This window comes from Macaca nemestrina, chromosome 7 (genome assembly GCF_043159975.1).
Source record: "Macaca nemestrina isolate mMacNem1 chromosome 7, mMacNem.hap1, whole genome shotgun sequence".
In the NCBI taxonomy this organism is placed as follows: Eukaryota; Metazoa; Chordata; class Mammalia; order Primates; family Cercopithecidae; genus Macaca; species Macaca nemestrina.
In genome coordinates, this window is record NC_092131.1 from 167371249 (window position 1) to 167397489 (window position 26241).

Below are 26241 nucleotides of genomic sequence, written 5' to 3' on the forward strand. Positions count from 1 at the left end.
GGCGTTAGGATTATCAGTATATGAATTTTTGGTGTGTGTGTTGGGGGGGTTGGCACCACTCAGCCCATAACACAAATTTTCACATCTTTAGGTACCCTTATGGTTGGGAGGATTACATGATTTCTTGTTCAAAACTGGATACCTTTGAGGATGAAAGGGTCAGAGTAGCCAACTGGATGGAACGCCAGAACAATGGGTAGAAATTTGGTCTGTCCTGGGCAAACCCAATTGTACGGATACCTTACTTAAGATAATAACCAAATATTGAGCTCCTGCTGCAGGGCCTGGAACCTTGGAAACACAGGGATAATAACACTTAAGTCTCAGTTTTTGAGAAGGGCTATGAAAAAGCAACTTCTCAGAAAAAAAGAGCAACATTTATGTCAATGAGTAGTGGAAAAATAGTACAGTAAAAACACTGATGCCCCTGCCCCACTCCAGACCTCCTATCTTAGAATCTCTGATGCCGTATGCTGGGCATCAGTATTTTTAATTTTCACACTCATAAGGTTGAGATCAACTGAGTCAGAGCAATAGCACAAGATTAAGAGAATCTCGTATTTGGTGGATAATTTATGACAGAAGGAAAAGGGAAGTGGGAGGTTCACACGGCAGAGCTGCGCTTGTTTAAATCATTAGTGATGAGAATATTAGTGATGAGAAGCTGTGGATGGAAGCCTAACCACAATTTTCAGGGCTTGAGCTGTGAGACCAGTGGCCATGGATGCGACTTTCACGGTGGCAAGACGGGCTGGCCACGGGTAGAATCTGGAGTGGACAGAGGAGGAAGCACTAAGACAGAGGTTGAAAAGAGCCAGTTAGCAAACCGGAGTTGTAGGGCAGTGTCGTAAAGGTAAGGGAGGTGGAATCTCCAGGAAGAAGATGTGGTATTAGTATTCAATTTTACCACGTCTTTAACCAGATGAAAGAGCAAAATAGAGGCTAGGTAAAGGACTCAAACACATCCAACTAGATTTGTGAGTGGTCTGTGAGAAAATGGAGAGAGGGAGCACAGGCTATCCTTTGCCTTAGATACTTCCAGACCTCCTGTAGGTTGGATGGAAACAATAAGGGCAGGCAAAGGGTAAATTATCAATCCCATTGCAGCCAATGCTCTGACAGCCCACCAGGCACAGCGAGCCAGATGTGGGGAGTCAGCTTCGTGACTACCCAACAGTTTATGTTCATTTAGTGGTTACCCCCCAGATGGAGTGTGTATTGGCTAAGACAGACCTGGCTGAACTGAACCTAAATGAGTAGTTAAGGCTAAAATGTACACAGTGGCTCTTGTCAGCTTTGGGTAACGAGGGCTGTAGGTAAGGACAGTGAATAAATGCAGAGGCCTCTGAGAGGACAGTGGAGCTGAAAGTCAACACATGAGTTACTGATGTGACTCAGATCCACTGTTCACCCCCGCCAGTGTTCTGAGTGTCTGGTAGCTGTGGCCAATGAGGTGGTGAGAAATGGACCAGTTCTTCCTGACTCCAAAGGGGAGGGATGTTTTCTCAAACATGTTTATCTAACTTAATACATAAAGGATCTATCATCTGTAAATATACTTCCACTTCCCCAACTTTCAACTCCTTTTCTTAAAAGGTCTAAATCTCCAAAAATACCAAGCAATAGAAAGTCCTTCAATCCAGTGGTTTCCTGAGCACCGACGGTGTGCAAGGCTCTGTAATAGGTATTACAGGAAATATACAGACAGATATGATGCCCTCCCTACTCCCACCAGGCCTGCAGCCAACCTGAGAAGAATAAGACAACCCTAGAAGGCAGAATGGGATCTCTGCCTTAGTCAATGCTCAAAGGATTCTGAGTTCCAAGAGGGGAAACATCACATCTGCTGTGTGTACATGTGAGCTGGGGAGGTGGAAGGATAGTAAAGCTTTTTATCAATAAAGCATGGAAAGACTTTTCCATGGAAAAGCATGGAAAGACCAACAAAGTTTTTCTTTACTTTTCGATATATATGTATATATATTTTGTTTGTTTGTTTGCCAAGGGGGTGAAACAATTCTGAGACTCATCACTCAGCCCAGACACCACTCCATGGATGGCCAGTGCTATCTGCCATTTGTGGGGCCAGTACCTGTGCCATCCCATCACATTGCAGTGGACTGTGGCTGGGTATCCTGGACCTTGCCTTGTGGACAGCCTGGGCTGACCTGGGAGCGGATGTTGTGAGCCAGTTAGTTCTCTGAGCAGATCAGCAGAAGCTGGGTAGACTCCTGGAAGCTGTGACCTAGTTGTGATTTTCTGAATATGAAAAGTCTGGGTGTTGATCAGGGTCTGCAACAGGAGCCACTTCATCTTGAACCTGACTGAGACATGGAGTCCTAGATTAGATTCAGAACAGATAGATATGGTAGAGTAGGTTGGAGAAGCTACCCAAAAAATGTGAGCTGTGCTAAAAGGAGCCGAGCCAATACTCCTGGGCCCATGAGGGAGGCTGGAGAGATGTGAGCTTATTTCATGGAACTGAGAATCTGCAATGTTTGGAAACAATGATGATCCCAGGTTGGTATCAAAAAACTTCACCAAGAAGGTGGTATTGAGGTGGGTCCCCCCAAAGAAGAGAGAATTGGGTAGGAAACAACAAAAACATTCACCTCCAGCTGAGAACTGGGGAATCTTGTTTTGTCTGGAGCTCACAGAGAGAAGTCATGGGAGGTGAGTTTGGATAATGGACTGTGCTTGGACTGTGCTGCACATCAGGCAAAGGAAGCTGAGCTGAATTGGGTAGACAATGTGAAGACATGCCTCTCAACAAAGCCTTTTTTTTTTTTTTTTTGAACAGTATCTTGCTGTGTTGCCCAGGCTGGAGTGCAGTAGCATGACTGTGGCTCTCTGCAACCTCAAACTCCTGGGCTGAAGCAATCTCCCACTTCAGCTTCTAGGGTAGCTGGGACTACCAGCATGCACGACCATGCCTGGCTCCAACAAACCCTCTTAAATACCATTTATTTGAGCACTGCCATGTCCCCAGGCTTCAGCCACACTGTCCCTGTCTAACTATGCAGAGGTTCATTGGGCCCGTTTCAGGATCAGCTTTGATTTGGAAAAGACATTACAATCTCAAAAGTTAGGGATTGGAGCAAATATGCAGGGTGATGGTTGGGGATTTGGCAGCATGGCCCCATTAACATTAGTGGGAGTTAGTCTGCTAAATCCTAGACACTGAACAGAATCCTCATGTTTATTCACGGTGACCTTTCTGCTGTAAATTGATACAATATTTGAGAATCACTTAGAACCGATTAAGCTTTGTAGCATCTCCCTTTCCTAAAAGGGAAATCTTTCTGAAAACTGCTGCTGTGTGCCCTGAAATGTTTGTATTTACGGGCAACTCTGGCAGCAGGAACATATGGATGCCTAAATATAGAGTTTTGATAGCTCTGAGACAGTTGATCTGGGGAGTTTATCTGCTGTACCTGTCTCCAGGTGGGGACCAAGCTTTTTACAAATGATCGTTTTCTTCAACGAACTTCCTTTTTGTACAATTTTATGTTATCTTTCCATGTTTATTTTCTGAAAGATAATTTAAAAAAGAAATATCTGAAGCCTTTTTATATGAAATCTAAAGATTCTATTCATAATTTCAAAAACAGCCGAGTATGTGCTAAATATTTACCATGTTCCAGATCTCATGCTTTACATGAATTACCTCACTCAACCCTACACATTAACCCTGGAAAGAGTGTTAATTGCTATTATATGAATTTTTTTTTCAGATGAGGAGGACAAAATATCTAGATGTGATATCAACTTGACAGGTATATGTTGTGAACTGGTCCATTTCTCACAACCTCATTGGCCACAGCCACCAGACACTTGACAGATTCCAGCCCATGCAGTGTGATGTTGAAGCCAAGTTTAACACTTCATGATATTGCCTTCGGGAAGCTGCTAGATGAGGTCTCAGGAGACCTGGAATACTGGTCTGCTACCTCTCTCTCAGGACAGCCTTCATAGGCACTTTTCCCCTCCCACTTTGCCCCACCAAAGGTTCTCTTCTTGTGTGTCTTTGCAGGGCATGAGATAGTGAGGTTTTCCGCGGCAGTGCCACGTAATTGTCATCTTTGAACCTAGAGTTGCTGGCACATAGCACGGCTTCACTCAAGTTTATTGACTGAATAAGTAACTAAAAATATATACTCATGGAACATTGATGCGGATAGGAAAGGTCATCCCATTCACACCTTCATTTTGTAGCTACAACTTAGATCTGGAAAGTAAGCTGGAATAAGGAATTCCAGGTTAGATGGAAGTTGAGGTAGGGTAGAATTAAGATAAAGAGCTTCCCAAATTGTCAGGAAGGTTGACCTGGGCTGGACAGAGGTCATTAGCAGTGGCTGGCAAAATCAGAGGCCCCAGCTCCTAGTTCAGATCTCTCCAACCCCCAGGGGTCATGAGAATCATAAGTTACACAGTGCGAGAAGGAGCTTTCGCCTTGAGTAGGTATGTGGCTCATCAGCTCTGAGGTCTTATGTTCCTGGGCTTAGTCTAGGTCAGAGGATTAACTCTGGGTATGTGTTTATCTCTGGAAGCACCTTGGGCAGCTCTCCCTCTGTCGCCACCCCGAGAAACCAAATTCTTTGCTACTTCTTCCAGAACCCTGGCCAGCATAGTGGTCCTAGACAGAGCTCAGGATCCCCCAGACCTTGAAGATGACTCGTGAATCCCACCCATTCTGACTACAGCTTCTCTGTGGGCTCTTCTCTCTTTTCCAGGAGCCTGTGGGTGCCCTGTACTGCAAGCTTATTTGTTAATGTTTCCCAGTGCTCTTTAGAACTTTCTCTCTTCCCCTGCTTTTTTTCATCACTATGCTTCGCCTAAAAGGTGTTCAGTGAATGTATTTATTCTTTTAGCACCTATCTACTGAATATAATACATGTACATGTTTAGCTCTGAGCTAGCACTAATGACACAGACGATATGTAAGAGAAAACCAAAGGAAATAGCTTGAGGGTGGCCCTTCTTTACAGGGAGAAGAGGCAGAGGTGAGGGGCAGCTAAGAGTAGATGAAAAAGAGCATGAGCAATAGAGTTCAAGGGTCTTCTCCCTAAGAAGCAAGCAGACTATATGCATCTGACATTGTAAAGGCAAGTCTTATCTTTTATAACAATGTGTAAAAATATGATCTCAGGCTAGGCGAGATGGCTCACGCCTGTAATCCCAGCACTTTGAGAGGCTGAGGTGGGTGGATCACGAGGTCAGGAGATCGAGAACATCCTGACTAACACGGTGAAACCCCGTCTCTACTAAAAGGCAAAAAAAAAAAAAAAAAAAAAATTAGCCGGTCATGGTGGTGGGTGCCTGTAATCCCAGCTACTTGGGAGGCTGAGGCAGGAGAATCTCTTGAACCCAGGAGGCAGAGGTTGCAGTGAGCCGAGATGGCACCACTGCACTCCAGCCCGGGCAACAGAGCGAGATCCCATCTCAAAAAAAAAAAAAAAAAAAAGATCTTGATTGATGCCATAGGCCAAGGATAACTTGGTGGACTGGACTTCCAGAATATTCTTTCTCCTTTTCCAGAAAGTAAAGTCAAATTGTAATATCATCTATTTGTTTCTTAAGAGAACAGTAATAGTAACAAGAGGGACAATAATAGCAATCACAATAGTGATAGTAGATATTTGAATAGATCTACTACCTCCTCCTCATGTATTAGCTTATTTGGTTTTTGCAACCTCTGTTTATAGAGTAGGCAGAGTAGACAGAATGGGCAGTACTCATTTTTCTTTAGAGGGGCAGAAACTCTGGGTCTCAGTTTGGGCAATTTGTCCAAAACCACAGTTAGTTTTAACACAGATAAGACAGACTTAGAGTATGGTATTCTTTGACTCTGACTTACGGTATTTATTCGCTGACTTATAGTGTGGTATACTTTCCATTCTACATGGTGTCTCGACTCATCAAATGTTAAACTTTAGATTGTCAAGAGAGAAATCTAGAAATGTTAGAAGGAAATGCATATATTCTCAAATAGTGGTTTTCTATACTTCTAAAGAGATTGCAAGGAAACACAATTCTAAAAAGAGACTGCAGGCCAATCTTTAGGGAAGGAGTTTAGTCTTAGTCTCATGAGAACTGTGATTTGTTCAGTGCAGTTAGAACAGAGTGGAAACCAAGTGGAAGCTGAAGTGAACATATTGGAGCAGCAGCCGGGTCTGACCTGTGATCCTCTTCTTAGCTAATTTCCAGGATTTCGGAGACAAGAGAAGAAATAAAACGCAGCACTTTTTCTTGTAAAAAGATCATTTGTTTCCCACTAATTAAAAATTAGTGAATATTCAGAGCAGAGAAAAAGTACAATGAACAAAATTCTATCACCCAAAGAGAACTATTGTTAACTTGTGTCTGTCCTTCGGTGTATACCCCTGTAAGAATTTCTACTAGATAGATGGATACACATAGGACCATAGAGGTTGCTTTTTCAGAGGTTGCATCTCTGTACATACTGTTTTGTAGCTTTTTTCCACTTAGAAATAGATGGTTAAGGCTGGGTGTGGTGGCTCACGACTGTAATCCAAGCACTTTGGGAGGTCAAAGTGGGCAGATCATTTGAGGCCAGGAGCCCAAGACCAGTCAGGCCAACATGGTGAAACCCTGTCTCTACTAAAAGTACAAAAATTAGCTGGGTGTGATGGCACACATCTGTAACCCCAGCTACTTGGGAGACTGAGGCACTAGAATCGCTTGAGCATGCGAGGTAGAGGTTGCAGTGAGCCAAGATTGTGCCAGTCCACCCAACCTGGGCGAGTGAGACTCTGTCTCAAGAAAAAAAAAAAAAAGGAAAAGAAAAAGAGATGGTTAATATTTTCTATACCAACAAATACCTTAACAACATGGTTTTAACTAGTAGACAAGTGTCCTATGATATGGTGGTACCACAACTTACTAGAGCAGATCCCTAATTTTGGACACTTTGGTTGTTATCAGTAGTTGCTATGATACCAATAGTGGAGTGAAAATCTTTGCAGACTTACCAGATTGCGTCTTTAGAAAAGCTGGAGTACAGCGTAGGCATGTCTTAAAGTTTGTTGATGTATTTTGCCAAATCTTCAAAAAGTCAATATGAGAATGTTAGTAGTTAATGAGAATGTTCAAGAAGTAACTAATTTTGGAGATTCTGGAAAAACTGGCTTATGAGACAGGAAGACACAGAAAGTCTCCTTAAATTTGCTTTTGGGAGGAAGAGTGGAGGGAAAAAAGTATTTTTTTTTTTTTAAATAAATAGAGGTAGAGTCTCCCTATGTTGCCCAGGGAGAATATAGAACTCCTGGGCTCAAGTGATCCTCTCACCTCTGCTTTGCACATTGCTGGGATTGTAAGTGTGAGCCATCATGCCTGGCCTAGGCTCATTTTTGTTTTTGAAAACAAGCAGTAAGTATCACACGCACATGTGTGTATGTGTTTGTTTAAGTAATGGGAGCTAACTCTGTAAGTACAAGCTGTCAGCACAGAGGCTCCGGGTGCCTATGACTCCTGAGCTTAAGACAAATATCTTGGCCCAAGGGTTGAGGATGGGCATGATGCATAACCAGCCTGGGAAATAATCCTGGAGCATCCCTAAAATGTTGGCAAAGTTGTGTATGAGAAAACAAGCGGGTATAATTAAATTCTCATCTAATGAAATTGAATTCAGCTCATGCATTGGGTCATGAACCAGCCTTGGCTAAAGGAATCATATCATTGGAACTCAGTGATCAAAACCGCACTGGTGAATCACAGGGAAGAGGCAAAGCCCCAATTCCTGGTAGTGGAGGTGGCACTCCACCTGAGTTACAAAGCTTTTCTGTGTTTCCTGTCAGGTTTGCGCCTGGTCTAGAACAAAAAAGCAAGTGGCTGAGATAGAGATTTCATGAAGGAGCAAATGTAAAAATGTACACAAAGGCCTTTCCAACCCCACATGTTACAGGTCTGAGGATAGCTACTAGGCTGGAAAGGGCATACAAGATAGTCTGTATTAGAAGGAACGAAAATTTCTAAAGAAACCCTTTTCTGTCAAGTTTCTTTGCAATTTATTTAAGAGAAGATACATTTGATAAAAATAGTCTCCTTCTCTGTGCCTGGGTGCTAATGAGCTCGGCAGGCATTTATTCCTCACTCTGATATATTTGCTCTTCTTACCACACCTCTCTCTGGCGCTCCTGGGGTCCCAGGGTGTTGAAATGAGGGTGGCTGCTACTTATGAAGACTTTCCTAGGTGAGAAAATACAATGATGTAACAATTTCTTTTTTAAGGAATAAGGAAAAGGGAGGTCAGTAGTGGGTAGAAAAAGTAATAAGAAAAGTGGAAAACAAATTCTAATTTCATTTGTTCGCATACTTTTTTCAGGGTAAATTTCACATGTAGCTTGTGTTTGGGGGATCTCTAAGGTTGAAGTCATTAAATGAGAAAAATGGGAGGATGACAGGCAGCTGAAGAGTGGTTATAAGCACAGGTTTTAGAGTCAAACTGCCCTATAAAAATCACCCTATAAACTGTAGTGATTTATGACACAAGAGTGTCCCATGATCGTCTCTCTCTGATTAAAATTTGATGTATTCATTCTGCAAGTATTTACTGAATCCCAACTGTGGATCAGACACTGATTTAGCTTCTTGACTCTTCCATTTTCTAGCTATGTGATCTAGGTAGGTACCTAATCTTGCTAAACCTTAGTTTACAGGTATGTAAAATGGGAATAATAAAACCTCACTGGGTTCTTGGAAGTTTTGTTTGATTCTGTTTAAGAGCTCTTCACAGTGCCTGATTCGTACTAAGTGCTCAAACCATTATTTATTTTAATAATGATTATCAGTATCAGTAAGAACCTAGGTGACTGAATGTGGCCATTGGCACACTGAGTTTATCAAAGTTCTTCCTGCAAGAAGATACTCGCTTGCTCCCTCGCTCTCTCCCTCTCTCCCTCCCTCCCTCTTCTTCTTTTGCTTCCCACTCAGCAATTTTTATGGGGTTCTATCTTTTTTCTTTCAGAACAGGGGGAAAAAGATCTTTGTAAGTTCTTTTTTTCCGAGGATGAAATTGTAAAATTATTACGCCTTCCCAAAGAAAGAAAAAGACCTCAGGAAAAGAGAAATGCTTGACTCAAAGGAAGAAATTACTGATGACAGAATTTCAGGTGTCAATGAAGAAGATAGTTTTAAGCAGGATCTTTCCATTTCATTCAAACAATATCACAGAGGAGACCTCCTGTGTTTTGTTTTGAAACCTAGGAGCCCATAGGCTCCTAGGGTTGGCAGGGCCATTTTGTACAACTAGTTCAGCATCTTGTACTTTTTTTTTTTTTTTTTTTTTTTTTTTTTTGAGACGGAGTCTCACGCTGTTGCCCAGGCTGGAGCGCAGTGGCGCGATCTCGGCTCACTGCAAGCTCCGCCTCCCGGGTTCCCGCCATTCTCCTGCCTCAGCCTCCTGAGTAGCTGGGACTACAGGCGCCCGCCACCGCGCCCGGCTAATTTTTTGTATTTTTTTTTTAGTAGAGACGGGGTTTCACTGTGGTCTCGATCTCCTGACCTTTGTGATCCGCCTGCCTCGGCCTCCCAAAGTGCTGGGATTACAGGCATCTTGTACTTTCAAACTCCCTGTACAGAATCAATTCCAAGTGGTTGCCCACACTCGCTGGTGAGGAACTGATTCTCTTTGAGAGAATCCACTCTAACTTCTGGCCACCCTGATTGCTTGAAAGTTCTTCCTGACGTAGAGCTAGAATCTGCCTCCTCAGAGCGGAGTCAACTTTCAGACAAGAGCCCAACAGAAAAGATGTTTTTTGTTCTGGCTTCTTTCTATTGACACTCTCCCACAGGGTTCACTGCCTGAAGTGGAGTTAAGGGCCATATGCTTTCCTCTGGAGAAAATTGTGACTGCTGTGATGCCTGATACAATGTGCTCAGTAGGGAGGAAAGAATCTTCAAGTTCAAATGTTTTGACTTGGAAAAGGCAGCAAATAGGGAAGTGCTCTGGAGTGTCCAGAAACACTCCAGTGGTTCTTTCTCTTTCCCAAGAATGAAGATTGCATTTTGAAAGAATAGAAATAGCTAATAAAATACAAGTAGCAAGAGTGTATTTATCTCCACTCACAGGCGATAATAGTGGTACCAGGTTCATATTTGGAAAAATGGGGGAATTTGTTTGTTCATTCAGAGATCAAATTGGTACCAAACAACCACAGATTCCATATGTTCCTTTTTCTGTTTTGGTTGCTAGGCACAAGAAATTCATGGGGCGCTTGCTAAATATGTATGACACATTTTTGCATGTGAATGATAAATATTGGTAGATTCTTTGCAAGAGTCGCTGTCATTCACAAATAGATCCTGAATGAAGCTTTCCTCTTCAGTAAAAAGACTTGAATTTCAGGCTGAAAGGAGGTACAACTGGGTGTGGGAGGCAGGTGTCCAGGTATAAGGAGAAGAGTAGTGGAAATGACAGTCCTTTAAAATTGCATGGCATTTTGCAGTTAACAAAATGCCTCCTCATTCACAATCTCATCTGATGCTCACAACTCCCCTGTGAGCTAGGTATTAGGGCTGGCAGCTGCCTCCATTCCAGGAATAAAGTCGTAGGCACCAAAGAGCATGACAGGAGAAGAAACCCCCGTGACGGGAATCTCCTGAGAGTGACTCGAGCTCATCTTGGCAGTTTGGGGCTGTGCTCCCTCAGTACGGGAGAATGCATGCTACCATCCTGCTGAGTCCAGCCTTTTCATTTCTTAACTTGTTCTACTCAGTCCTGAGCCAGTGGTGCTTACATAAATGTCCTTCTGGCATGAGGGAGAGAGAGAGAGAAAGCAAACAGCAACTGTCAGCAGAGTGTCAGGCTGGGGACCTGCCATCTCATTGAGCAAAGCTCTGGTCAGCTCCAACAGTGTCCTGGGTGCAGCTCTAATAAGGGGTGATGGGATTGTCCCCAGGCCTGGGATTACTTCCTGCCCTAAAAAAGGACAGGGAGAGAGGACCCCTTAGCTGTTTCCAAGGTGTCACTTGTAAATCATTAACTAGGAGCAGAGAAGACCAGAGCGAGGTCAAATGAATCCTGATTCAAGACTGTTTCTCAGATGGTGACATCTGAGCATTAATCTTACTTGGCTGTCACAAACATGCAATTTGTTTCGGTGGGAGAAGTGGGCTGTGCTAATTTGCTTTTTTTTTTTTTTTTTTTTAACTCTAAAGAGTCTTCCAACATTTTGTACTTTCCACTGGGGCTGGAAACACGCCACCCCCTCCCACCAGCATCCAATCCACCTTCCTGCCTTTGATAGAACTGTAGACAGCACAGTTCTCCATGTCTGAGCCTGTTGAACACAGTGCTTGTTTTTCTTCCCTCATTCTCCACGGACTGAGTAGAACAAGAGAACCCTTGCACAACCATACTATAGACCCCACTCCAATGCCTGAAATCCTACAAAGTTCATTTTTTATTTCTGAGGGTCCACTTAAAAGGCCTTCAAGAAACAAGACTGCTGAATGTGGATAATGATTGAAGCTGATTGATAAGCACATGGGGAATTATTGTACAATTCTCTCTACTTTGTATGTGTAAAAACTCCATAATAAATAAACCATTTTTAACAGACAAAGCATCAGGATGGCTGGACTTCACTGAATGACAGAATGGAAGTCTTAATGCATGCTCTGGAATCAGGCTGGCCTGTGACCAAATCCCAGCTCCGCCACTTTCCTCCAGCAACTGGAGGGAAACATAACCTTCCCAAGTCTTCTTCATCTCCAAAATCAGAAAAAGATGAGCTGCCTCATCGGGTTTCTGTCAGCATTAAATGAATTAGTAAAGTTTTCTTAACAAGTGATAGAAAACTAGCTTTAGTTTGTTTAAGAAAAATGGGAGAATGCAGTATAAGGATCACAGGGGTATTTAAAATTCAAGGAGAGAAGTACAGCTAACTCTCCCGAATGAACTGAAATCAGGGACTCCCAGGGCCTCCCAGGGACTCCCAGACTACACTTGATCTCACATCTCTGTGCCTCTCTACAGGCTTGTTCCTCTCTGCCGCAGACCAGCTTTCCTTGTTTGCCAGTCTCCGTGAAGGAAGACTTGGCTTGCCAATAGCAGCTCCCAGGCTTATATTTTCTCAACTCAGTAGAACAACCAGGCTGAGTTTGGATCTCCTGGTCTGGATTCCAAGTTTTCTGAGGCAGGTCTTTGGTTTAGCTTGAGCGATAGGTCTATTCCTGCACCCAACAATGCAGCCCAAGAGCTGGAGCCACTCTGTGTTAACATGGAGGCTCTTATGGTGGCTTTGCTGATGGAGTTGGCAAGGAGAAGTTCTCAGAAGAAGGAACGAAGTCTCCAAAAAATGGTTGAGATGGGATGGTGATGGTACTGGACAGACAAAATGATGAGTCAAAATACAAAATGCTTAGAACAGACTAGCAGTTGATAGATAAGTATTGGCTCCTGATCCATCTGCATGTCTTAATGCCATGAAGTACTGGTGCTGACCTGCCTTTGTGTCTTGAGGGCAATGCATGAGGTTAGCCCATCCATCAGAAAGGGGAGGAGAACTGGAAATACAACATTTAAGTTGTTCCTTCCTTCCAGAGTGCCTACTGTGTGCCAGGCAAAGGGGATATAGGAGCAAACAAAAGAGACAAAAATCCCTGCCCTCTTGGAAGTTGGAGTGATACAATAACAAAAATTAAAAATATAAGGTGAGGCACTTTGGAGGAAAATAAAGCATTAAGTGGGATAGGAAGTGCAGGGGTCATATTAAACAGGGCGGCCAATAGGAGAGGGATTTGAACAACATCCTAAAGAAAGTGAAAGAATGAGCCACATGGCTCTTTTAGAGAGAAGCATTCCAGGTAGAGGGAACAGTAGTGCTAAAGCCCTGAGTTAGAAGGAGAACCAGAAACCTAGTGCAGTTGGAATAGGTTAAGAAAAAGAAATCATAACAAGAGACGTGTAAAACCAGCGACATTCACCCTAAGTAATGTCGCTAATAAGTATTGCTTTCTGAGGAAGAAGAGAGGTGTGGTAAAATACTAATGCTGGTGGTCAGAGCAAAAGGTGGTCAGAGCAAATTTGTGGTCAGAGCATTAGGTGGTCAGAGCAAAAGCTTTCTGAGGAAGAAGAGAGACCCTAGTCTCCAAAAACTTTCTGAGGAAGAAGAGAGGTGTGGTAAAATACTAATGCTGGTGGTCAGAGCATCAGTCTCATCTATTTTTTAATGATCTCTACATAAGCCATCCCTAATGGAGACAGCTGTAGTAAGTCAGCGTCTCACACTGCTAATAAGAAGCAGCTATAGATTGGATTGAGAATCGAAGATGCAGCTGCATGGATATGTCAAATACAATCCTCATCTCCAAGGTGCTGTTCTTCATCAAGCAACTGAGAGGGTCGTGCAGTGCTAGTGGAAGAGCCACGAATGGGATTCATGAAGAGTGGGTGTCCTTTTGCATACAGGCAGACCATGGCAAGAAACAAAGGCAAAGTCTTTCTTACTTTCTTGTAAGAAATAAATCTAATAACTATTTTTTTAAATGCCAGTGTAACAATTTTTAGTGCCTTTAATTCTGCGTACTAATCAGGAGATGGTTGATGTAGTACCAAAGGAGAAAGCCCTTGTTCCCTGGTTGTGGTGATCACTGCCAAATATATTGAATATGGACATTAGCTAATAAAGGGCCAGAAGGAAATAGAAAGGGAGAGACAGAGCCTATGTAAGAGAGAAGCTCTTCTCAGTTCCCAGGAAATCAGTACTAACCTAAAGCCCATACTGACCCAACTCCTCTCTTGAAGCTCTGATTTATAACGCACAAGAGTAGGATCTTGTGCAAAAATGCAGTTTGCTTCTAACCTTGGACAGCTACATTCAAGAAGAACATGTGGCTATTGGATGAGGGAGTTCAGAAGTTGATCACCTGTCATACATCTGGGTGGAATGAAACAGGGAAATGTAATTTAGACAGAGGAAATGAATTACGAAGGAGAAACAGCAAATCCAATCTTCCTGTAGCAGGTGGTCCAGGAAAAGTAGAGGGAGCAGAATAAGCCTCTTAACGGACCTAGATTAGTAACAATATTCTCCCCCCATAATAACTGGTTCTGATGATCAGAGCAAGGAAGTTCTTTCCGTAGTTCAGAATAGGTGGTGTCTCGAAGAAGAATCACTTATAACAGGTAATTTGCATCATCTCTAAATTCATGTGACAAAATATACAAACATATACAAAAATATTGGTTATGTTGAGGAAAGAAATGAAGCAGAACAGAGGAAGTAGTACATTTTTTCCACGTTTTTCTATGTGTGCACTTTGGTACATTGACCCAATATGTAAATTTGGTTTTCTAATTATGATACAGATTATGATAACATTTTTTTCTCCTGGGCATTCTTGATGCCAAAAGCAGAGGACTTGAAGGTAAAATAAGCCAGGTTATACTATATCAGAGAGTAGACCATTGTTAATATATGGGTCTATCTACCTCTGTCTATCTATCCATCCGTCTATCAATTATCTATCGTGTATCTATCTATCTATCTATCCACCCATTTATCTAGTAAGAAACACAAACATATGGCACAAAATTCAAAGATTATACATTCTTTCTCCCCCTCCATTCCCATTCACTTTCTCTGGAGAGAAGACACATTATATGTGCATATATGCATCTATGTATTTTACTCACCCCTTTGTTTAATGGTACCACATACGCTGTTTTCACATTACCTTTTTCACCTAACAGAAAACATTATGAAGGTTTCATAATCAGTGCTGTGCCTTATTTTCCCAAAGGCTGTATAGTATTCCACTGCATGTTTGTTCCATAATTTATTTAACCACTCTCCTAATGATGGATATTTTGGTTGTTTCCAAGCTTTTATCACTGCAAACAATACTTCTGGGTGTTAGACATTATGTAAAGACAGCCAATTTAGAAACTGCTCAATTTGTTGATAGATAATGCTTTACAATTGAACTGAAAATGTGGAATGATAGTCTTGTAACTCAGCCTGATGTGATGGGAAGTAACAAAGTGCTGTCTTTTTCTACCATCAATTACCATGAAGTAAATGAACAGTGTTAGCAGGGAAAAAGTGAAATACCCATGATTTTTAAGAGACCATTTTCAATATTTTATTCACCTGAATAGAGTAAGAATAGGATGAATAAAATGATTTTCATTTAGATTTAAGGAACATTTTCAATGCCTTGATTTAAGCTTAAATCTAGACATTAAGTGCAAAACAGATTGTGTGCTATGCTACGTTATGCCATTTCAACTTGGTTAGCTGGTACCTACATGTTCAGAGTTAGAGTTGGTCAAAGGAGAAACCGTGTGAGATTTGGAAGACAGAAGGAAAGCAGCGGTTGTTACTCATAGAAGGTTGTGTGGTCATTATGGTAATGGGTAGAATCAGAGATGTCTGGCGGGTTCCAGCTGGTCTTTGCATTCTTCTGCTCTGCTTCTGGGTCATTTTCTCTGCCTCTGGCCTTGCTGACCAACAGTGGTACCACAGGCCTTCCACAGTTCTTGGTCGTGGTCCACATAGTGGCAGGGAGGCAGCACGGCCTCCCTTAGACCTCTCCATGAGCTCCTCCTTTATAGCCTTACTCTGCCAGCTAGACGTGCCTGGCTTCTCAGATTTCCCTGCAAGACCTGACATGTCCATTCATGTCAGCGCTTCAGCTGCACGGTTGGTGACACTTGCTCTGCTCGTCTGACTCTTGCTTCCGGACTTTACTCAGATCCTCACAAACTTGTGTATCGTCTCATTCCTATATTCAATTAGTTATTCCAGTAATAATCATTTTGGCTGTGCTTTCCTGCCTGAACCCTGGTTGCTACTTACAGGAAATGCAAGTCACTATGAGTTACCCCCTTCTTGAAGCACCTTAGCCATTTCCAGGATCTGGGTTGTGAAAGACAGATGGGAAACTTAAGAGGTTAGCAACAAACGGATGGTGGCTTCCTGTCTACTTCTAGTTAGTCAGATCAAAAGGAACAGTGTAAATTCCCATCTAGGAGATGTGGATTAGACATCCATGGGACCGGGTGCAGTGGCTCATGCCTGGAATCCCAGGACTTTGGGAGGTCGAGGTGGGCAGATTGCTTGAGCCCAGGAGTTCAAGACCAGCCTGGGCAATATGGCGAAACTCCATCTCTACAAAAAGAACAAAAATTAGCCAGGTGTGGTGACACACACTCATAATTCTTGCTTCTCAGGAGGCTGAGGTGGGAGGATCAATTGAACCCAAGAGACTGAGGCTGCAGTGAGCCATGATCGTGCCACTGCACTCAAGCCCAGACGACATAGCAAGATCCTGTCTCAAAAAAAAAAAAAAAAAAGATACTCCTGGGATCACTTTGGAACTCTTTGGAAAAAGTGTAAGTTCTCAGCTTGAGATGGCTTAATTATGGTCCTGTTTCAAGTTAAAGAAATGAAAAAATGGCGCTGAGAGTCCTTTCTAGTACTAATATCACAGTACAGCCACACGCCACTCAAGAAATGCCACATTAAGTCAGTTCACTGATTCCAGCCCATCATTCTTTTTCTGCCAGTGGCCCCATGAGATGTTCGTGGGAGGATCGAGTTGTACTCTACTATATCACCCAAAGGTGAAGTGTGCCCTCCAGCAGCCTTCCTCAAACCCTATTGCCATCCCTTCCTCTGCCTCTGATTTATGTCATTGGTTATTATTTCATTGCAGTTGTTTGGAGGACAGTCTTATTTCCTTATAGGATGTTAGTTGTCAAAATCAAAGTCCTGCTGTTAGAGGTTTTTATTATTAGTTTGCTGGGCTAAACACTTGGGGTTAAACTTGGCTGTTGGCCTCTCCAAGTGCTATTTTTCTTTTATGTGAGATTTACTGAACTACCAATTTTGTTTTTGAAAATTATGATAAATATATATAACACAAAATTCGCCATCTAAGCCATTTTTAAGTGTACAATTCAGTGGCATTAACTACATTCACAATATTGTGCAGCCATCACCATTATCTATTTCCAAAACTTTGTAATCACTCCAAGCAGAAACTCTGTACTCATAGAGTAATAACTCCTCACATGTCATTCACCCTAGGTCCCTGGTAACCTCCAATCTGCTTTCTGCCTATGAATTTGTCCGTTCTAGATATTTCATTTAAGTGAAATCACACAATATTGGTGCATTTCACTTAGTAAAATGTTGTGGGGTGACACTGTGTTTAAGACCTGAACTCCTCTGTTCAGGTTGAAGATCACGTTCCTCCTCTCTCCCCATCCTTCATCATCTCCTTATGACGTCATCTATCTTGGTTTTTTAACTGTCACTCTAGGAAGAAGACATGGATCTAAAACAATAAGGCCTTGTTCAAATGTGATGCTTTAAAAACACAAAATGATGAAGAAGCAAATTCAACAATACAAAGATTTTTTTAAAAGGATCAATGTTCTTAAAAACAGCTACCAGTCAGGTGTGGTGGCTCACACTTGCAATCCCAGCATTTTAGGAAGCTGAGGGGAGAGGACCGCTTGAGCCCAGGAGTTTAGGACCAGCCTGGGCAACATAGTGAGACCACATCTCTACAAAAAACAAAACAAAACAAAACAAAACAAAACAAAACAAAACAAAAAAAACCCCACAAAAATTAGCCAGGCATGGTAATGTGCACCTGTAGTCCCAGCTACTCTGGAGGCTAAGGTGGGAGGATTTCTTGAGCCCTAGTAGTTTGAGGCTGCAGTGAGCCATGATTGTGTCACCGCACTCCAGCCTGTGTGACAGAGTGAGACCCTGTGTCAAAAACAAGACAAAAACAAAACAGAAACACACAAAACAAAAAACCCCCAAAGAACCAAACTACCATTCAGATGAATTGTCAATGAAATATTTCCGTCTTTGTTTTAAGATGGGTGAGATCATAGAGCTACTACTATAAACGTTACTTCGATGCTGCCAAGCTCTTGACTATCTAATAATGGTCAACAAATATTTAAATATGTCACAGTCCTTCAATATATGAGAGGTAAAACATGTCCATGCGTCTTTAATGCATGATTAATCTTTTTTGACATTTCTCTTCAGTGTCGAGGAAGATGGCTGAATTTGCTTGTGGCTGCATTGACAATAACTGATCTCTTCCTCTTTCATTCCTGAAGGGAAATGTCATAACGAGAACTCACCATTAAATAAAACATGTACATTACAGGTTTTTTTTTTTATTTTTGAAAAACAAAGGAGGCTGACCTCGAGTCAGAATGAATTTATACTAAGCAAAGAAAAAATGAGACCTAAATATAGAATCTTGCTTATCTGTTTTAGCATTTGCTAGTCTTTCCTGTGGCAAGAAAACTACTCCAGAGCCTATAGCAACAGGAAAGTAGCTTGCAAAATTATCTACTTGTACAAATATCAGCACTGTAACTGTATTATTTACAGTTTGGTTCATTTAGTCACCTATCATCCATCCAGTCAGTAAACGTTACTGAGTATCTACTTTGTGGGAGGTACTGTGGTAGGTGTTATCTGCTCTGTCCAATGTGGTAGTCACTGGCCACATGGAACTTGTAATGTAAATTAAATACATTCTATAAAATACAAAAATCAGTTTCTGACTTGCACTAGCTATGTTTCAAGTACTCAATGGTCACATGTAGCTGGTGGCTACCATATTGGACAGCAGAGATGGTAGACCATTTCCATCATTGCAGAAAGTTATATTGGGCAGCACTGGTAGAGAGTTATATAAAAGTATAAAAAAAAGTTCTAAAGTTCTTTCCTTTAAAGAGCTTGCAATAATGAGAGCATAACTGCATTTTATCTGTGATTCACACGGTCCTATTTCAAAGTTGCATGATGAACAGTGAGCACAGTCCAGTAAGTCTGTGAGCAGAATATATATTTGTAAAGAAAAGAAATGTAATTCTGATCTTATTCTGTGATATGATATAGTAATAAAACAGTAGTAGCTGCCCTTTGAGGGGCTTGTACTATGTGCCAGGTGCCTCTAAATTCTTTACACATATGGCAGAACAAAAATAACACATGTCTGGTATTTTCCCTCTGTTGGTCTTTCCCTCTTTCTCATCCTCTGAGTGTGTGTGGGAGAGTATTAGCCTTTGCCAGATCTGACTGTATTGTTCTGCAACTTTGCAGGAATGGCCAGACACAGAGACCTCGAGAGGGGAGAAGAAAGGGGTAGAGATAAGAACGCAAGACTCTTGCCTTCTGGGGCTGGGAGAGAGGTTACTTGGAAGGCAAGAAAAGAAAGTTCTGAGCAGTTGTGGGACATAAGAAAAGTGTATGGAAAAAGACAGAGGATTATAAAGGGTTTGTTGTGAACTATATATTCCATCCAGGTATAAAGAAAGGTAAAAGTTAAAAATCTGAGTTATTTTGAAGTTAATATTTTTTTACTGGACTGTGTTCATTGTTCATCACACAACTCTGAAATAGGACCATGTGAGTCACAGATGAAATACAGTTATTCTCATTACTCTCATTCATTTAACCTCACACTATTTCTCTGCAAGCCAGGACCTTCTTTTTTTTTTTTTTTTTTTGACACAAAGTCTTGCTCTGTCCCTCAAGCTGGAGTGCAGTGGCGCGATCTCAGCTCACTGCAACCTGCGCCTCCCAGGTTCAAGCGATTCTCCTGCCTCAGCCTCCCGTGTAGCTGGGACTAGAGGTGTGCGCCATCATGCCCAGCTAATTTTTGTATTTTTAGTAGAGACAGGGTTTCACTATGTTGGCCACCAGGCTGGTCTTGAATTCCTGACCTTGTGATCTGCCTGCCTCGGCCTTCCAAAGTGCTGGGATTACAGGTGTGAGCCACCGCGCCCAACGGCATTCTTTTTTTTAACCCTGCAACCAACATCTCCCCATCTTCCCCTCTCCTCGGCACTTGGCAACCACCATTTTACTCTCTGCTTCTATGAGTTTGACTTGTGCATTGTCATTCTCATTCTACTAATGCACAGCTTGAAAATCAGAGAAGGTAAATACCCACCCAGGGCTATATAACTAATAAATAGCAAAGTCAGATTTGAACCTAGGTATATATGACACCAATGTACCAACTTTTAATTGTTCTGACTTCCAGCCTCAGTACAAGAAATATTAGATAGTATGTAATAAAGTGGCAAGAAAGCCTTATAACAGGTAGTAAGAGCCATGAAACCTAAAGAAACAGAGATTATCATGAGCTGGAGTGGCTAGCAGCACATGTGTTATGAAGAAGGTGAAATATAAGCTGGCCTTAGAGGACTGGTAAGATTTAGATGGAGAATGGGGAGGGGAATGTGAAAGAATAAACAGGGCATGAACAACATCCAGGGATTCTCACTACAGCAGAGGGCTCATGGGTTTTATAATGATATTCTAGAAGCTGTACCAAATTAAGGGAGTGGTGGAATATATACATACACACGTTATTTGATAACTGCTGTTGGAAGATATTTAAAGATAGTGCTTGAGATAATTATTATTGTTATTTTGAGACAGAGTCTCACTCTGTCACTCAGGCTAGAGTGCAATGGCGTAATCTCGGCTCACTGCACTCTCCACCTCCCAGGTGCCAGTGATTCTCCTGCTTCGGCCTCCCAAGTAGCTGGGATTACAGGCGCCTGCCACCACACCTGGCTAATTTTTGTATTTTTAGTAGAGACAGGGTTTCACCAAATTAGCCAGGCTGGTCTCCAACTCCTGACCTCAGATGATCTACCGGCTTTAGCCTCCCAAAGTGCTAGGATTACAGGCATGAGTTACCACGCCCAGCCTGAGATAATGCTTAAATTTCAGTCTAGTTGCAAACTGCGCTGTCTTCCCTGACAGCCTCTCTTAATGAATAGTGAGTAGTAGAGCTGACTCTAAATCATCTTTCCATGAGATCCTATGAGGTGATAGTTAATTTGATGTGTCATCTTCACTGGGTCACAGGGTGTCCAGGTATTTGGTCAAACATTATTCTGGGTGTGTCTGCAAGGGTGTTTTTGGATGAGATTACCATTTGAATCAGTGGATTGAGTAAAGCAGATTGCCCTCTCCAATCCATTGGAGGCAGGAATGGATTAAAAAGATGAGAAAGGGAGATTCAAGCTCTCTCTGCCTTCTCTGCACTGAGACATTGGTCTTCTCCTGCCGTTAGACTCACATTCAGACTGGAACTTACACCATTGGCTCTCCTGGTTCTCAGGCCTTCAGGCTGGGACTGGAACAACCAATGTTTGTCCTGGGTCACCAGCTTGGCCTCTGCAGATCTTGGGACTTCTCAGCCTTTATAATGGGATAAGCCAGTTCCTTATAATAAATCATGTAACATCCATATCTGGTTTGTGACCAGACTTGGGCTGAGAATGTTCTATTCATGAGTCCACCTGGTATCACTCTGAAAACCATCTGCAAGTAGAATACAGCAATCCCCAAATTGAAAAATGTCCAAGTTTCAGTTTTTCACCTAAGTAGGGCAATTTGTTGCTCTGAATCAAACTTCTGGATTAGCCCTGTCCCAGCCAGAGTATGATTCAGCTACGAACTTCTTTAATCCAGGCTTTTAAAATGCAGAATACTCTGCCACATGGACCAGTTAGACCAAGGGTTCTCCACCTGGAGAGATTCAAACAAACAAACAAACTTGAAGCTAGGACTCTGCTTCCAGATATTAAGATTGCTTTTGATAGAAACATAGCATGAATATGTTTTTAACACTCTAGTAATTCTAAAACACAGCCAGGATTGAGAAACATTCTTATGGTCATTCCATGATAATAACCCATATAGGATCAAGACATTCCTGAATTAGCCAACAAATTCTGAGGCTTAGATTCCTGCAGTTCTCTTAGACATAGTTCTGTCAAGATAAGGCAGAGCCCCCAATCTCCCATCTCTTACTCTCCCTTTTTTTTGTAGTGAGTCAGGAGTGTCTTTTAAGGAACTTTCCTTCCTCCCCTTTCGCCCAATGTTCCTCTGGTCACTATCATCTTCTTTTTCTTATTTTAGTCCTTTTCTATTCAAAGTATGATCCTCAGACAACCCCAGTGGCATTACCTGGATGTCTGATTGAAATGCAGAATCCCAGGACCCACCAAATAAGTAAGACTCTGCATTTTAATAAAATCCCAAGGGGACTTTTTTTGTACTTTAAAATCTGTGATTCACTGATCTATACTACCTCTAAATGGACCCCACTAGGATAACGCCCTGACCCCAGGACAGTTAGTGTGCAGAGGGGTAGGTGTATGTGTTCCTTCTTTCATCTCCTAAGAAATGAGGTCATTAGTTACCTACCATAAAGGCTACTCTTCCGTGATGGTTAAGTAAAAATTACATATAGTGTGTATTCAGAGTCAAATATATACATATATAAAAATGGGGAGAGAGCGAGAGAGAGAGACCAGCCAGTTGTCTCTGCAGTTGGTCAGACAACTGGTTGATGGGGAGGGATGGGTGTGGGGAGGGGAAGGAGGTACATTGGAATGCCAAAGCTCAGCACTAAATGATGTACTCAATGCACAACAGCTGAATATATGAGCTATTCACATGCCATCCATATTTCTTGAGTCTCTTGTTTCTACTTGATTTGGCTTGGGTGTCTCCTAGCGCGTGTGGGTTGGGATCTTTTTCTTTTATGGCTTAGTGGCTCAAAGGCAGGTTACTGGCAGCTGGGTCTGAGCAATGCCTTAGATATCTGACTGTTTCAGTAGGACATGTTAAGGGACTCATTGATCCAAAATAAATCTCTTGAGCTCATGCTGCACTTCATCGCATCATTATTAGTTGAGAAAGGAATCTCTTGGTATTGAGAGTAGAAGCCTAGGGAAGCTTAACTCCAGATAAGGTTATTGTCCGTCCTCTCATTCTCTCACCTTGGTCACCACCATTTAGTGAGGTCTGTGTCCCACATTCCAGTAGGAGCAGCATAACAGTATTTAGCATTGCAACTGAGAATATTCATTTTGGAGTCAGACGAATTTTGCTTGATTCCCATTCCTGCCACATTGAAGCTTTAACTTTAGATATGCTTATTCTCAAACATTAGCATCAGTGTTCTTTTCTGTAGAATAAGAATAGAGAATCTGTCTCATGTAAATATTGTGAAGATTATATACACAGTACATAGCATTGCATCTGGTACATAGAAGTGCTCCATAAATAGTATTAATATGATCATTGTTATTCTCGTAGTCTGCATTAAACACATTAGCAACTACTGTTGATCCAGAGTGAGTCTGGGATTCCCCCTTAGGGATTGCAATTTAATCTCATGTAGGAATACATAGTGTTCTCTGTAAGTTTCTTGGAGGTATTACAAGCGTGAAGAACATAGGCATCCTCCTCTTAAAAATAGTAATTATGTTCACTTATATACAGACATCTAGACATCTGAGGAAATACTCTTTCTGAAAAAAACAGTTACAAGCTAGAGCAGTATTGGGAGATTCTTAGGTATCCAAGAATGTACACCAAATTCAAGTCCTAATGCAAAAGGATTTAGCATTGTGTGTATATTTATTTAAAGAAAGCTGCTAGCAAGGTTTATTCATTGTGATCATTTTTGAGCCATGCTCTAGTTCCAAACAAGTGCTAGACTGCATTTACTGTCCCCGCCTGCTCAGTTTCTCTGTGACAGTTCCAAGTCAGCCCTTACTGGAATGCCAGAGCTTGAAGGCAAAGAGTTTGAATCCCCTGATGCCAGGTTATTCTTGGCAATAACCCACCTTGGCCCAGATAGACTCATGAGGCTCTGTCCTCTTTATTTGGGACTGGAACCAGGAGAGAGTTATTCTGTGTACAGTAATGTAGGCATGGAGATCTCACCTGGGGACACTCAGGGGCACCCCTGCAGATAATGAAGGGGCAGGATGGGATCACTGTGATATTCAAATTATTTTCTTTAAATAACAGAATCTTTTTAAAAAAAAAGAATCAAAAAATGAAGTACCCCAATACATAAAACAAATACCAGTCCTTTGTTCTGATTAAGTATGCATGTGTGCATAAGGGACTTTTGGAGCCTCTGCTTTCCAAATATTCACTGCTATGAGTACTTATCACACATACACATATTCGATGGCCTCTCTAGCTTGCCACCAAGGAATCTCAAGGCTCCTTTAAACATTGATTAAAAATCATGGCAATAAATGATTTTTAAGGCATAGTCAGCTCCTGTTTTCCATGATACCAATGACCAACTGTAGCTTCGGGTAGATAAGAAGGGGTTCTGTGTCTTGAAATTAGAGTGGGAAGCCGAGGCTCAAGAGAGAGAGAGAGAGAGAGGAGAGAAAGAGAGAGAGAAAGCCTGGAGTTGAAGCAGAGAAAAAGTCAAGGGCCAAGGGAAGGGCTGAGTATTAGTGGAGGTGGAGGCCAATCATTAGGAGTAGACAAGGGGGCAGGGGACTGTTAATGAGTTCTCAGTCCTGAAACATATGCCATTAGCCTACCACAGGTTTGACAGTCATCCATTTGTGGTCTGGATTGATCATTAACCTTCAAAGGACCAAATAGGCTTCCACATCCAGCTTGGCAAGACATTCATCTTGTATGGTTGGTTTCCAGCATAGGGCCAGTCAGGAGTCCTGGGAGGTTGGCAGAGGGCAGAGGCCAGCAGGATGAGCTCAAGTCTCCCTTCAAAGAAGTCCATGTAGAATCCAAAAGCTCTTGGTCTTTCAACCTGTCATTTGCACTGATGAAGCGTGTGAGTGAGAGCATTTTAGAAGCTTTAGTGCTTACTCCCTACTCTGGGATCTGTAAGATATAAGTCTGACATTTGACCAAAGATCTTCTATGACATATCATTGAGTCTTAGAGAAATGGATGGTCTAGATAGAAGCAGAGAAAAACAATAAGTAGAAATTGGGGCTGGGTGCTGTGGCTCAAGTCTGTAATTCCAGCACTTTGGGAGGCCGAGGTGGGGGATCCCCTGAGGTCAGGAGTTCGAGACCAGCCTGGGCAACATAGTGAAACCCTGTCTCTACTAAAAATACAAAAATTAGCCTGGCATGGTGGCAGGTGACTGTAATTCCAGCTTCTTGGGTGGCTGAGGCTGGAGAATTGCTTGAACCCAGGAGGTGGAGGTTGCAGTGAGCCGAGATTGTACCACTGCAACCCAGCCTGGGAGACAAGAGAAAAACTCCATCTCAAAAAAAAAAAAAAAAAAAGAAGAAAGAAAAAAGAAATTGGGTTAGGCAGACATGTTAGAAGGATTAGAAAATTAGAAAATTTGGGGAAAATAATCCCAACCACTTTAAAAACCAAGCCAAGAATATCCACAAAATAGAGATAACCCTTTACCCTTCTAAATGTCATCCTAACATCTCTCTTGGATATTTAAAGCTTTGGCATAAATATATCAAAATACTGTATACTGCAAATAGATACAATTTGTATTTGTACCCTAATAAAACTAGGGGAAAAATATACCCTAAAAATTAATCCAGCAAGCAGACTTCAGAGTTGTTAAATTTTCTGGCAGAATCTCTATTATAACCTGCAAAATGCTCTTCTCCATGACCCAAAATATGCTTCTGTCCCTGGAAGGGACTAATACCTCCAAAGGAGTGTTGTCATGAGTCTGATTTTAAAGAGCAATTGCAAAATTGGGCTTTCTGACCCACAGTATCTAGCTACTGTTTTTCCTTCTTTTTCCTCTCCTCCCTGACATATCTAGAGGGTGCAATCTCAGAATGAATCACTGGGCTGCTCTGTCCCAGTCCAGTGTAAGCAGGAGATCAAACGGTCAAAAGATTACGGGCATGGGGCTGGCCGGCCAGGCCATAATCTCCTATAAGGACACGGAAGTGTTGCTTCACGTCAAAAAATTAGACTTCCAGCCCCTAAAATTCCCTGAGACTGAGTCGATTTCCTTTTCCTAATTTAGAGGCCGGGGTGGTAATTTACTCCAGTTCCCAGTTCTACCGTGGAGTGGACTGGGGAGTGGATTTAGCAGAAAAATTCTGGGGCATGTGGAGTGGCGGGGAGGCTGGAAGGTGGAGTGAGAGGTAAGAAGCGGATTGGATTTGTAAGGAAAGTGGGGTAATTGAAGTGACTTTCTGGATTCTAAACATAGCCTAGGCAAGAACATTGGATTTCTCAGAATGGCCCACCCAAGACATTCCATCGGCTCCGGCCAGTCTAGTTTTGAAACGCCTAAGGCGTCAACAGGGAGCTGCTGCCTGGGTTCAGCTCCTCTCTCCTCATTAGGGAGCAGGGTGGGGTGGAGCGCAGGTCGCGGGCGGCCTGCCTGAGCGCCAGCCCTGCACGCTGCCTCCGCCGGCGCCCAGCATCTGCTCGC

General features: G+C 42.3%; 1 long non-coding RNA gene across 1 annotated transcript; it reads right to left on the bottom strand.

Annotated features, from left to right (window-relative positions):
• Positions 1–21405: 21405 nt before the first annotated feature.
• Positions 21406–26208, bottom strand: LOC105492940 (uncharacterized). Its single transcript, XR_011625431.1, has 4 exons — positions 26054–26208; positions 24392–24633; positions 22817–23004; positions 21406–21557 (listed from the first exon to the last, which is right to left on the bottom strand). It is a non-coding gene; the product is annotated as an uncharacterized lncRNA (long non-coding RNA).
• Positions 26209–26241: the final 33 nt, after the last annotated feature.